Raw genomic sequence first — 13199 nt, 5'->3', positions numbered from 1 at the left:
TTAAATTCCACCCATCGTTATACTATAGCAATTGATGGGTGGAATATTAGACTGCCACGGAATCATTTTCAATCCATTGACAGATTTACCAAGAGGGATAAAAAGGTATTAAGTTTATGATTTAGTAATTTTAAAATTTGAATACACTATTTATATATTTCAAAATTTAGCTATATCGTCCAATAATTACTGAAAAATATATCTGGATCGAAATTTTTTAATTTTAAATAGTATACTTTTTTATTAATGTTTTTATATTCTTTAAAATTTTCGCTATAGCGATTTTTACAATAAAAAACACAAGTCAAAAACCTAAATTTATTTCCCAAATAAATGCAAAAACCCTAAATATTCTCTCGGCCGCCGCTAAGCACCAATTCCGCCCTCCCGGAGCGTCTCTTCTTCTCTCCTCTCATCGTTCTCGTCCTCGCAACCGCTGAGCTTCGATCTGACCAATTCTGGTCCTCGCGCGTTTGGCGTGCACAAGCCTATCTTCCTTCAGGTGGGACATGGAGCAGCGGGAGACGATCTCGGCGTGCGCAGCATGCAAGAAAATGCGCCGCGAATGTCCGCCGGACTGCATCTTTGCGCCTTATTTCCCCGCGACCAGCACCAGTTTTGACTGCGTGCAACGCATTTATGGATGCGACAACGTCGGGAGGATTCTCCAGAGTTTGCCGGTCGAGGAGCGCCGGGTGGCGGCGGAGTCGCTGGTGTTCCAGGCGAAGGCGCGCATCCGTGACCCTATCTTTGGCTGCGTCGGCTACATTTGTTTCCTCCAGCATTACCTCGCCCAAATAGATCGTGAGATACAGGAGGCCGAGGCTGAAATTTCTGCTGCGGGCTATCAACTACCGCAACCTCCACCGCCGGAGCAGCACTGGCACCAGATACCTCAGATGCTGGAGATGCCTCAGATACCTTCGACGCCACCACCGCAGGAGACGACTAGGACAGAGAAGAAGAATGGATAGTTTCTTCAATTCTATAGTTGTTCTCAATTCTAGTTTCTTCAATCCCAGAGAAATCTTCTATTAATAAACGAGGAACATACTTCTGAATCATGTGGGACTTCTTGACAACTCTACCAATAGCTTCTACTAATTGCCTTGCAGAACAATAATCTATCTTCTAAAAGCAAACATGATCGGCTATTACAAACAAGATCGATGTAGATTTTGCTAATAATACTTTGGACATGATTATGATGATGCTCCTCCATGTTAGACATATAAGTATGTCTTTATTCTGTAGCACCACCTGTCGGATAGGAAGCACATATCTATTCAACTACTAAGTTCGCATGACATCGTATTAATAAATCAACAATTTCACTTGTAGTTGCTATCATTTGTTTGTTAAAATGTCGCATTGTGTAGAAAAACTTTCAATAGTTATGTTTCCATTCTTGATCTTGATTGTATGAGGAAAGTGATTGGTGTGGATGATGCAGCTTTACAAACACATCATTTCATTCAATGACTGAAACTTGAACACTTATTATGCTACTATGGATATGAAAGCATTTAGTTAATAACTGTTTCTTCTTGATTACTTCTCCCCGTATGATGTGATATGACTTGCTATACTAGTTCCTACTGCTTGTATCATTATTGTATCAGAGCTTTGTTTATAAGTGATCGAGCAGAAAGGACCTCACAACTAGTTCAGCAGCCAGATACAATCACCATTGAGGAAGTTGCCTCATCTTCCAAGCCTATGAGTCGTGCAATAAGGATTATCACTAATAAAATAAAGAAGCTTATTCAACTCTTACCTCAGCAAGAGGTATGCCATTTTAACTGCCGATATAATCTATTTAAATTTGATTTAATTTCTTTTGGTGTTCATTGAAATACACTGAACACTAATAAATAAATAGTCTAAATTCAATTTTAACTTATGTTTTCAGATAAACAGAGAAGAAGTCTCCCTCTTCGACATGCTGTGGTTATTGCCAACTAGTGTTATCTTTGTACCAGCATTTCAGAAAATACCTGGAGGTAAGCCCAGGATTGTCTTGTTGGTGCATTGCTTGACGCATGTACCGAGTCTGTGAAGACTTTCTACATGATTTTCTGACAAATTCATTAATGGTGGTTGTTTTGGAGAACTTCTTACTGCCTTGATGGAAACACTTTCTTTGTATTCCTTCATGCCTTACCTATTTCCATTTGTATCTTCCAGGTAATCTGGTACTAGGTTATCTTGCAGCAGGAATCTTGATTGGCCCTTAAGGGTTGCCTATCATTCGTCATGTTCATGGTACAAAGGCCATTGCTGAATTTGGAGATTGTTTTTTTCTGTTGTTCGATATTGGACTCGAGGTAGTGTCTCAATTCTACTTTTCATCAATTGCAAACATGCTAATGGTTGATCTTGTGCCATACTTGTTCGAGGGACACACCTCAATTTTTCAATTTTTATTTCTTTTGCAGCTTTCTGTTGAAAGACTAAGCTCAATGATGAAATGACTTTGGCTTTGGTTCCTCTCAGGTGAGTCGATTGTGCTGTTGAAATGTACTGGATTGTTGCAAAGTTTGTTATCGGATGCTATTTTTGTTGGTGTGAATATACAAGGTATGACTCCAAACAACCAGCATAGCTATCTTTTTAATTTTTTTGGTGTGCATATACCTATCTTGATACATGAATGTAGTTGTTCTGTTTTCTTGATATGAATGTGTTGCTCTCACAGTTCCTCCGCCTTTTGGAATGAGCCAGTAATACGCTGACAGAGATAAGATGATTGAGTAGTACTCGTGCAAAGAAATAAAGGAAGTAAGATGATTTAGTACACTTAATAAGAAATTTTGTATCTTGACAATGCTTGAGGCGATCAACTGGATAACTGTGCTACATCAGCTTCTTATTGGAACACCATCACTGGAAGTGTAATCAAGGTAGCCCTGAACCTAATAATTCTTGGGAAAAAATTAAAAGAGCATTTATTTATTTATTTTATTAAAATCTTGAGAAGAGTGTTCCTTTTTCATTAATCATGAATTGAATTGTCACTGTCTAAATGCTATCCATCACTCGGGTTAGTATCATGTTGTTGCAATTATAAATTGTAGCTACTACGTATAGCAATTACGATTTACAGCTTCACAACATGTGCACAAATGAGATCCTATTCAATTGGTCAAATAACATGTTATAGCAACCATTAATTGTAACTCTACAATGTGTATGAATAAAATCTTTTTCAACACAAGTTAATATTGGTCAACAAATTATTATAGCAGATAATATCATAATTATTTAGTGGGTGTAACTGAACCGAGTTGAATAGTAAGAGGTTCGAGTTTGGCTCGATTGGTTTTTCCCTAAGCTCGGGCTCGAGTGCGATTCAAGCTTTAATTCTTAAGCTCGAGTTCGGTTTGTAATGAAATTAAATAGTTTGCTTGAGCTCAGTTCAAAAATAATTATTTAAAAGTTAAATGAGCTTAGTTCGAGTTTGACTCGTTAAGATATCATTTTTAGATCGTTAAACGTTCTAGCTCATTAGGTACATAATCAAGTTTGAGTTAATTTGTTTTGCTTTAAGTCTTAATTATTAAGATGTTATATATATAAATGAATCTTTTAACGAATATGTTCACAAGTTCATAAATCAAATATAATTAAATTTGAGCTCGTCTAATTCAATCAAATGAATTTGAATGATTTTTTTTTAACTTAGAAACTTAATAGCTAACAAACGACTTGGTGGGTTTACATCCAGTAATTATGATTCATAACTATTCTAACATGGATGATAAATAATGATTTTGGACGGGATTTTTAGTTTGACTCTATGAGTTGGTTGAGTCACCAAGTAGCTTGGATGGGTTGAATGTGCCAAGTAGGCTTGATGGAATGAATGAGTTGGATTGACCTGATGGACCTAGTTTAGACCATGCTATGTTGGGTCAATAAATTGATTAGGCCTTTTTTATCTAGATGGGCTGCCCATGCAACCAAGCTAAGGGGCAAGTCACGAGTAGGCGAGCCGTCAATTTGGGTTGGACTCATCGGATTGGTCCGCTCCATCAAATAATTTAAGCGGGTTGGATTGGAATTTTATCAACCCAAGCCCGTCACGGGTCGACCCGCCTAGGCCCGCGACCCGTGCGGGTCGGTCCACGATGGGCTTGGGTTGGCCCGCCGGTTGAGAAACACATATAAGCTAAGTTTTTTTGCCAATTTATTAGCTTGTTTTTTATAATTTTGAAATAAAAATAATACTTTTTATCCCACATAATTACTCGTTTGTGTTCATTTATATGTAAAATACATATTTATGGATATATTTGGTTGATGAAATATTTCCGGAGTAAAACGTTGAAAATATAAAATATTTTTAATTTTTTTTTAAAAAAAAATGATAGGCCCGCGTGTTGGCCCGCCAAACCCGCAACCCGCCTTAGATTATGTTAGGTTGAAAATTTCTCAACCCGTCAAGTTGACGGGTCGACCCGCCCCATCCCGCCAAATGGTCGGCCCACCACGGGCCGACCCGTCCCGTCATGGGTTGACCCGTTTGACCGCTCGTAGGACCGCTTTTTTTTTTTTTTTTTTTTTTTTTTTTTTTTTTTTGGGAAATGATAAATCTGAGATGTTGAATTGTTAGGTTCCTTGCTACAAGCATTTCTAGATTTATCACGATGAGGTGGGTCAGTCATCGTCAAAATTAATTGGCCTGAATGGTTGAATGCATGGTGCAAGCTAAAAAAAAAAATGGTACAAGTAGGGAATGCATACTCATTCAATAGAAGGGAAATGAATGAATAATTTAAATCAATAAAATAAAGAAGTAATTGTGTAATATATTTTTCGTCTAATTTATTCATCCATCCTTGTTCATTTATCCCTTAAATTTTAGTTCATTTGATTAAACGTGACTAAAGTTATGTCTACTCAATATTAGAGTAGAGAAGAATATAATTATGGAGAAGAACTTCCTCATTCATCTTGGTTGGAGCAAACTATAGGCCAATCTTACTATAAGTGGTTAAATTTAGCAAGATTATTTTGATATAGTTGGTAAACAATTTAAGTTAAATTTATCTTGTATTTTTCACATGTGCGTTGACGTGGGAAAAAATTCTTCTTCTGTTTACCTAAAAGAGTAGATGATGGATAGATAAAATAAATTTAGGGGCATGAAAAGATAATAGAAAGGGAAAGAAATTTCTTTCTCTGTATGCTTGTTTATCTTGATTGAGAAAGTTGGATATATGCAGTGTAAATTTTGTAACTGAAAAAAGGGTGCATGTGTTATTTTTTTAATATATGGTGTACTTTTGTGAGTTAAAAGGAGTACATGTGTCATTTTTTTTTGTATATGGTGTAATTTTGTGAATGAAAAGGAGTGCATGTGTTATTTTTTTTTTATCTGTTGCTTTTTATCGATTTTGAGGGGATCAATTTTGGTTCTAAAACTATTCGCGGATCGATTGCGTTTCTCTTCCATTTTAAAATTTTAATGAAGTAAACGGTAAAAAAAATTTCACAGCGTAAACTTTTCCTTAGTTTTGTTTTTCGCTCTCCCAAGTAAACAGATCATAAGGGATAGACCCGACTCCAGGTCGAGTCCCAGGTTAGTTTCGGTTCCTTAAGTGCAAAATTGACGCATTGCCGGTTCAACTATTTTTTTTTTTACCCGTTGGAACCACCTAGCTGTTGAGGGAGTGGTGGAGTTTTTTTGGGTATTTTTTTTAACGGTTAGGATCATTTGATCGTTTTTTGATCAATGACTATGATTTAGTATCCGTTATTATCCAAATTCTATAAATAGAGAGCTCATTTCATCATTTTCACACACATCTTCTCTACTTTTAATCTCAATTTCGTATTCTTTATACGTTTTCGTTTTTATTTCTACGTACTTTCGTTTCTAATTTTCAATTACAATGGAGGGATGCCGTGGATGTGCATCATCTCGAGCTCGAAAGGGAAAGGAAATAGTGAATCTGCGGGAGGATGACCCCAACATTCAATTCATCGATGATGAGATCGAGCACCTTCTTAATTCGAAACCCGAAACGCAAGGAAGTCTTCCATTTTCACTAAATATTTTGAGGTTACTTTTTCATCAGGAGAAATGCGTGCAAAATATAAGCATTGCAATGCTTCTTACAAATTCCAAGCTACCGACGACTATAGGTCGTTGAAATGATATATAGAAACGAAGTACCTGACAGAATATTGACTCAATTGTTCTCAAGCACAATTATCAAGATTTTTTCAACTAGCGGTAGTACTGATTCCGATTTATTTTTATATTTAGATAATAAATTAAGAGAATCATTAACTAAATTTATTTCCATAGAATCTTTCTTTTAATTTTGGATCTAAATGCACATTTGAAGATTTTTATAAAGAATCTCTTAATTCATGTGTTAAATGTGTTCCTAAGACTACACTTACTCGTATAATTAAAAAATTTGTAAAACAAGAAAAAAAGAATTTAATTGATGAATTTAGTAAATTAAATAGAGAAATGATATGCTATAAGAATACGGAGCACGAAATGCTCAAGGAATGACTCAGCATTTCCTACGTGGAGAAAAAAAAAAGAGAAATGAAATGTACAGTGAAGCTTTTGCCCTAAAATCCCCATGGCTTCTCCTTCTCCTCCACCCACGACGCGACTTCTCCCTTCTCCTCCACCCACATTCGCGACACGGCTCGGCTTCTCCCTTCTCCTCCACCCACGGTCGCGGGAATCAGCCATGAAACTAACCTAAAATCGTTGCCTCTCCCTTCTCCTCCACCCTCGCCTCTTCTCCCTCCACCCACTACGACGGCCAACCGAACCCTAAGACGCTACCCCAGTAAAGCCGTGAGGCTCGTCCTCCATGGCCTAAGCCCTAAAGCTCCTCTATCAGCGAAGCTCCTCCACCAGCGAAGCTACTCTTGACAGTATCTCGTTCTTCCTCCTGTCCTTTCCATTCTAGTAACTCACTGTATATTCTCTTGTATTTTAGTTAAATGTCATGGTGATGATTGAATAATTCATAAACTTTCTTGTATATTTTTGATGAACCAACATGGATGGATAGCCATAGCAGAATATGTTAAGCACCTTTAAGATTTCTTCCTATGCAAAGAGTTTCCAATGTATAGGAAGTGGATTCACTCACTGTATCTTCTCCTGTATTTTAGTTAAATTTCATGATTCATTATCCTGCTTAAAGGGGTACCTTGATTAATGGTTTGTTGTTTCTTCACAATTCTGGCATCAACAATGCGTGTTGTTTGTTCCTTGCTATTTTGTAAGTTATGTGCATTCATAACAGCAAAAGAAACATATTGAATTATTTATTTATGTACGGTTCTTGTTATATTCTCATTTCAGTTTTTTTTTTCTAATGATGTTCTTAAACATTTTTTGTGCTATTATTTTTTTATGTTTGCCAATAACTATTTTGTTTGAATTTAGGTTGTAAAATTATTATGGAGCAAGAACTATTAATTGAGGGTGATGTGCAAGTGTTGGGTGATTCGTCAAGCTCAAATACACTTGATACTCCACAAGTTGGTATGTATTTTTCATCTGAAGAAGAAGTCCTTGCTTTTTACAAATCATATGCCCAAGGTCTTGGTTTTGGTATTTTAAAGTTGGGTTCCAAAAAAGAAGATGATGGCCAATAAAGTATTTTTCATTCGGATGCTTTAAACATGGTAAGACCGTTCCTAGAGTGAAAATTTTCTTATCCTAGAGCTTGTAGTAAAACGGATTGCAAAGCAAAGATTAATATTACAATTCAGAATGATGAATTATGTGTCATTACTAGTATTCAACTAGAACACAATCATACATTAAGTCCAAGGAAGTCAAGACATTTTAGATGCAATAAAGTGTTAGATTCTCAAACTAAGAGAAAATTAGAGTTGAATGATCAAGCGGGAATAACTTTGAGTAAGAGTTTTTAATCATTTGTTGTTGAAGCGGGTGGTTATGAAAATTTGTCATTTGATGAGAGAAAGTAGAAATTATGTGGCTGAAGCAAGGAGATTAAGGCTTGGGAATGATGCAGAAGCCTTGAATAATTACTTTTGTCGTATGCAAAGTAGAAATTCAAATTTCTTTTATGTAATTGATATAGATGATGATTCTCGCATAAGAAATATATTTTGGACTGATGCAAGATGTAGGGCTGCATATGATTCTTTTTATGATGTCGTTACATTTGATACCACATATCTTACCAATACTTATAATATGCCATTTGCACCGTTTGTTGGAGTAAATCATCATGGTGAATCCATATTACTTGGTTGTGGTTTGATATCTAAAGAAGATTTAAAAATTTTCATTTGGTTATTTAAATCATGGTTGGTATGCATGAGAGGAAGAGATCCACGAGCTATTATTATGGATCAATGCAAAGTCATGGAAATTGTAATTCTTGAGGTATTTTTGGACTCTCATCATCGTTTATGTCTTTGGCATATTATGAAAAAAACTTCCAGCCAAGTTTAGTAGTCATGCCAACTATAAGTTGATAAAGAGAAACTTGAAGAATATTGTTTATAATTCTTTGACATCTACAGAATGTGATAGCAACTGGAAAAAATTTATCAAAGAATTTAACTTGGAGAAAAATGATTGGTTGGATTATTTATATGAAATTCATCATAAGTGAATGCATGTGTATATGAAAGATAAATTTTGGACAGGGATATCGACAAGTCAAAGAAGTGAGAGCATGAATGCATTTTTTGATGATTATGTTCATTCGAAAATAACTTTGAAGCAGTTTGTTAAACAATATGACAATGCTTTGAAAAGCAAGATTGAAAAGGAAGATAATTCTGATTTTGGGTCTTTTAATTCAATAATTTCGGTCATCAGTGGCAATCTAATTGAAAAGCATTTTCAAAGTATTTACACTAACAAGATATTTAAGTTGTTTCAAAATGAACTACGAGGTTTAATGTTTTGTAATACTACATTTGTGAAGGAAGAAGGGTCAACATTTTTTTTTGAGGTGATGAAAATTGTATATGGAAAAGATGGAGCAACTCCAAAAGAGATTTCCTTTTGGGTACAATATAGTGAGTTACAATATCGGATGAAGTGTTTGTGTTGTCTCTTTGAGTTTCGTGGAATTGTGTGTAGACATTTGATTTCTATTCTGGTAAAAAGAAAAGTCACTATAGTTCCAAAAAATTATATTTTGGAACGATAGCGCAAAGGCATTAAACATAGATATCAAGGAATCACCAATATTTATGATGATTTTTGTCAACATACTGAGGAAAGACGAAGATATAATAATCATCACCCATTGTTGCAGGAAGTGGGACAACTTGGGTCAAAAATGATGAGAGGTGTTTTGCTTTAATAGGGATATTAAAAGAAGCAAAAAAAAAAGTTTATGGATACCAATTGATCCTGTCCGAGCGCTGAGTCGACGGACACTGGGGACGTAGCACTCTCCGCTGTCTCCGACTGGTGATGTGGATCTCCGACGAACCTGCAAAGAAGCCGAGCCGGGAAGGGGTTCCTGGCAACGACCCTCCGACGCTCAAGTCAGGCAACGAAGGAGAAAGGAGGCAGAGTAATTGTGGCTACAGTGATGAGAATTCTGCATACCTCCATCGAAGTCTGGGGTCCTTATATAGGACCTGGGAGGTGCGGGCACGCTTCTCGATGCGTGCCCGCTTCCCCAAGCATACCTTCAAATGAGTGTGTCAGACAAGCACGCCTGACGTCATTCCGTAATCGTCCGAGCATATCTCTGACGTGACGGTGGAAACTTCCACCGTACAATACTCTGTCCGGTTCGGCCGCCGACCATGCTGTTTGTCGGCGGCAGACGTCTCGAGGATGATGTTACCAGCTGTCCCTTTCGTCTTTTTGCGCCTCTTGTCAGTTCCAGGGTCAAGCGGTCCGGTCGCTCGGCGCTCCCAGCACTCGGGTACGTATATGTATTGGACTGAGCGGGAAGATCCTCGGTCCTGTGCTCGGATGGGATCACACCTCAGTGATCTATGCTTCGACCCAGCGGCCTGTCCGCTCGGCCCATAAGCTCCTTTACCTTAAGCGTCGGAAGCTCGACCTATGGTTGAGCTATATTCCGGTCGGCCTGGAGGACATCCTGCCGACCGGGCTACTAGCCGGTCTGCTTGGTGGGACAATGGGGCCGCCCCTATTGACCTTTGACCTCCACGTGTCATTGACCGCCACCGACGTGAATGCCCCGTCCTTACCACCGGATCACATGCCTTCCCCTCAAGTCTAGTCGAAGGAGGCGTTAAGTCCGACTGACTGGACTATGAGTCTAGCTAGGTGGCATCTGCTCTGCTGCTTTTTAAAATGCCCTTTCGCTCGGTCAGTATGATGTCAAGTGGGGTCGTTCGGCCTATTACTAATGATGGCCCGGTCGGCTTGCCGCCTGTCACCACTGACATCTTCAGGATTCCCTTGGAATGCGTGCAAATCCCGCCATTATGGTTGAGCACGCGAGCTGTGCGCTGTAATGGGGCTTATTAAATGCACTCCTATGACCTGACGCCACGTGGCACCTCTATCGTCATCGTACGACGACGACGTCGGGTCCGATGGGACCTTTGGCGGTTCGAAATGAGCGGCCAGATACGAGCCTCAGTCTCTGCGACCTGCATCCGACGGTTCGGGCCGATCGAGCCCAACCTTATAAAGCTTTCGCCATCCCCTTCCGCCGCATCTTCGCGTTCGTGCTTGCAGAGCTTTCGTTTGTGCTTAGTACTCCGGCGAACCAGATTTCTCGGCCTTCCGGCGATCTTCTGTCTTCTTCTTTCGCCCGCCCTGCTCTTTGTAAGATCCTTTGCCTTTTGCTCCCTGGTTCCTGCTTTTCCTTTGCACTCATCGCCGTAGTCGTGTTTTTCGGTTATTGTTCCGTTCATCTTTCTCTTCAAGCCCCCTACCTTTTCTTTCAACCTTTGCCTTCTGTACTGTTCCGGCGATGGCTAGCTCTTCCCATCCCGCTGATCTCACTCCTGGCCCATGGTATACTACCATGGAGTCACGGTTCGATCGACGTGACGCAGAGAGCTTAATTAATGCCTTCGATCTCCCTTCTGATTTCGAACTTATTTTACCCTTGCCTTCCGCTCGGCCACAAAAACCGCCGAGTCCCTGTCCCCTCGCGGCAAGGTCCCTTCCGTCGAGTCCCTGTCCTCCGATCGGACCCCGTCACAACTAGAGCCCTCTCAGGAACCCATCGCCGCGCCTCCTGTTAGCTCCCTGCCTCCGGCATCTCGGAGGCCTCGCCGCTCGGTCATACTTTCCGAGCCGTCTGCCCCCGCATATGATCCCTCCGGGTCTGCTCACACGACGCCGGGCGGACGCTGCGCCATTAAGGCCACTCTACATCTTCCTACCGAGGATTACCTCAAGGAGTCGGATCGACCCAAGGCCCCTGAGCACATGATCGCCATCCGGGGCCCGCTCGCCGAGGTATGGGCAAATGCCCGAGCCTGCGTCGCCACAATGCCTCCCGGCCTGCTAGCTAACAGTCACATGAGGCACGCCACTGGCGTAAGTCTTCTGTCCACTTAAACTTCTTTGCATCGCCCCCCCCGCCGTCCCCGGTCCCCCCGTCCCCCCGTTTGGCATTAAAAAGCTTCCTTTTTGGTCAGCGATGGGTGGAAAACGTAGCGGTTGCCGCCCGTCTGGCGCTGCTGGAAGATGAGCTGAAGCATCTCAAGATTTCTAGCGGGCCGTCCTCTTCTCAGGGCCCCTCATATGCCGAGCTGCAAAAAGAGCTGACCAAGACCAAGGAGCAGCTAGAGGCCGAACGGAAGAAGACGGCCGACCAGACCTACATGCTAGACCAGCTTGAAAAGTAGGTCAAAACTTATAACCGCAAGATAGAACTTGCAACCACTCGAAAGAATACCGCTATCGCTGATTTGGAAGTGAAGAATGTGGAGGGTCGCGCCCTAGAACAGCGGGTAAAGGAGTTGGCGGATCTGCTGGACCGCGAAAAGAAGGGTCGCTCGGTCGAGGCGGCGGCTCTCAAGGACTAGTTGAAGACCTTGTAGGAGGCCCTCGAGGCCTCTCGCTCTGCTCTTAAGGAGTATCAAGAGGCTGAGCCAAGCCGGTTCGCCGTACTGAGACAGAAGTACATCCGCTCGGCTGAGTTTGTTCAGAAGGTGTGCGACCGGCTCGTCCTTGCATTCGAGTTAGCCATCACCGCCACTGCGGACCACCTGAAGGCCCAAGGTCACTTGCAGGAGTCCTTTGTCATCCCCGCCCTGGAGCATGCAGCGCTTCTTACCATCATACCGAAGAGCGTTTTTGATTACCTTGAATGAAGTGTCTTTTGCATTTTTGTGTTTCTGCCGCTCGGTCGACCAACTTTTGTTTTGAATGCCACTTTGGAATGCAACTTTTGAATACAACTTTTGTTCTGTTAGCTTGTTTTCCCTTGGTTGTCATTAATAACCTTATGGCCCGAGCGGAATCTATGCCAAAATGTTTCTATTCGTTGGTCCCTTCTGGGATTTAGGATAACCGCTCGCCTACCCTTAAGTGTCAAGCTTCAATGCGGCTACATAACGGCCTTCTGAGCGGAATCTATGCCAAAATGCTTCTATTCGTTGGTCTCTTCTGGGATTTAGGATAACAGCTCGCCTGCCCTTAAGTGCCGAGCTTCAATGCGACTGCACGACGACCTTCCAAGTGGAGTGTTTATGGTCACCGCTTCGACCCTAGAGTTTAACGTCGCCGCTCGACAGTCTTCCGGCCGGGGGGTTTATAGTCGCCGGTTCGACTCTAGAGTTTAACGTCGCCGCTCGATGGTATTCTGATCGGGGGGTTTATAGTCGTCGGTTCGACTCTAGAGTTTATTGTCGCCGCTCGACGATCTTCCGACCGGGGGGTTTATAGTCGCCGATCCGACTCTAGAGTTTAACATCGCCGCTCGACGGTATTCCGACCGGGGGTTTATAGTCGCCGGTTCGACTCTAGAGTTTAATGTCATCGCTCGACGATCTTCCGACCGGGGGGTTTATAGTCGCCGGTCTGACTCTAGAGTTTAACGTCGCCGCTCGACGGTCTTCTGACCGAGGGGTTTATAGTCGCCAGACTCTAGAGTTTAACGTCGCCGCTCGACGGTCTTCCGACCAGGGAGTTTATAGTCGCCGGTTCGACTCTAGAGTTTAACGTCACCGCTCGACGGTCTTCTGACTGGGGGGTTTATAGTCGCCGGTTCGACTCT

The 13199-nt window shown here is 41.3% G+C and overlaps 1 long non-coding RNA gene across 2 annotated transcripts; it reads left to right on the top strand.

Moving 5' to 3' along the window:
• Positions 1 to 333: 333 nt before the first annotated feature.
• On the top strand, positions 334 to 2962 carry LOC122027756. 2 transcript variants are annotated; one of them, XR_006124512.1, is made up of 5 exons: positions 334 to 1788; positions 1913 to 2003; positions 2188 to 2327; positions 2497 to 2580; positions 2699 to 2962. It is a non-coding gene; the product is annotated as an uncharacterized LOC122027756 (long non-coding RNA). The 2 variants fall into 2 exon arrangements; XR_006124511.1 differs by having other exon boundaries at positions 2439 to 2580.
• Positions 2963 to 13199: the final 10237 nt, after the last annotated feature.

This window comes from Zingiber officinale, chromosome 10A (assembly GCF_018446385.1).
Source record: "Zingiber officinale cultivar Zhangliang chromosome 10A, Zo_v1.1, whole genome shotgun sequence".
NCBI classification, from domain to species: Eukaryota; Viridiplantae; Streptophyta; class Magnoliopsida; order Zingiberales; family Zingiberaceae; genus Zingiber; species Zingiber officinale.
The sequence above is the reverse complement of the archived record's forward strand: the minus strand, read 5'-3'. Positions and strand labels throughout refer to the sequence as shown.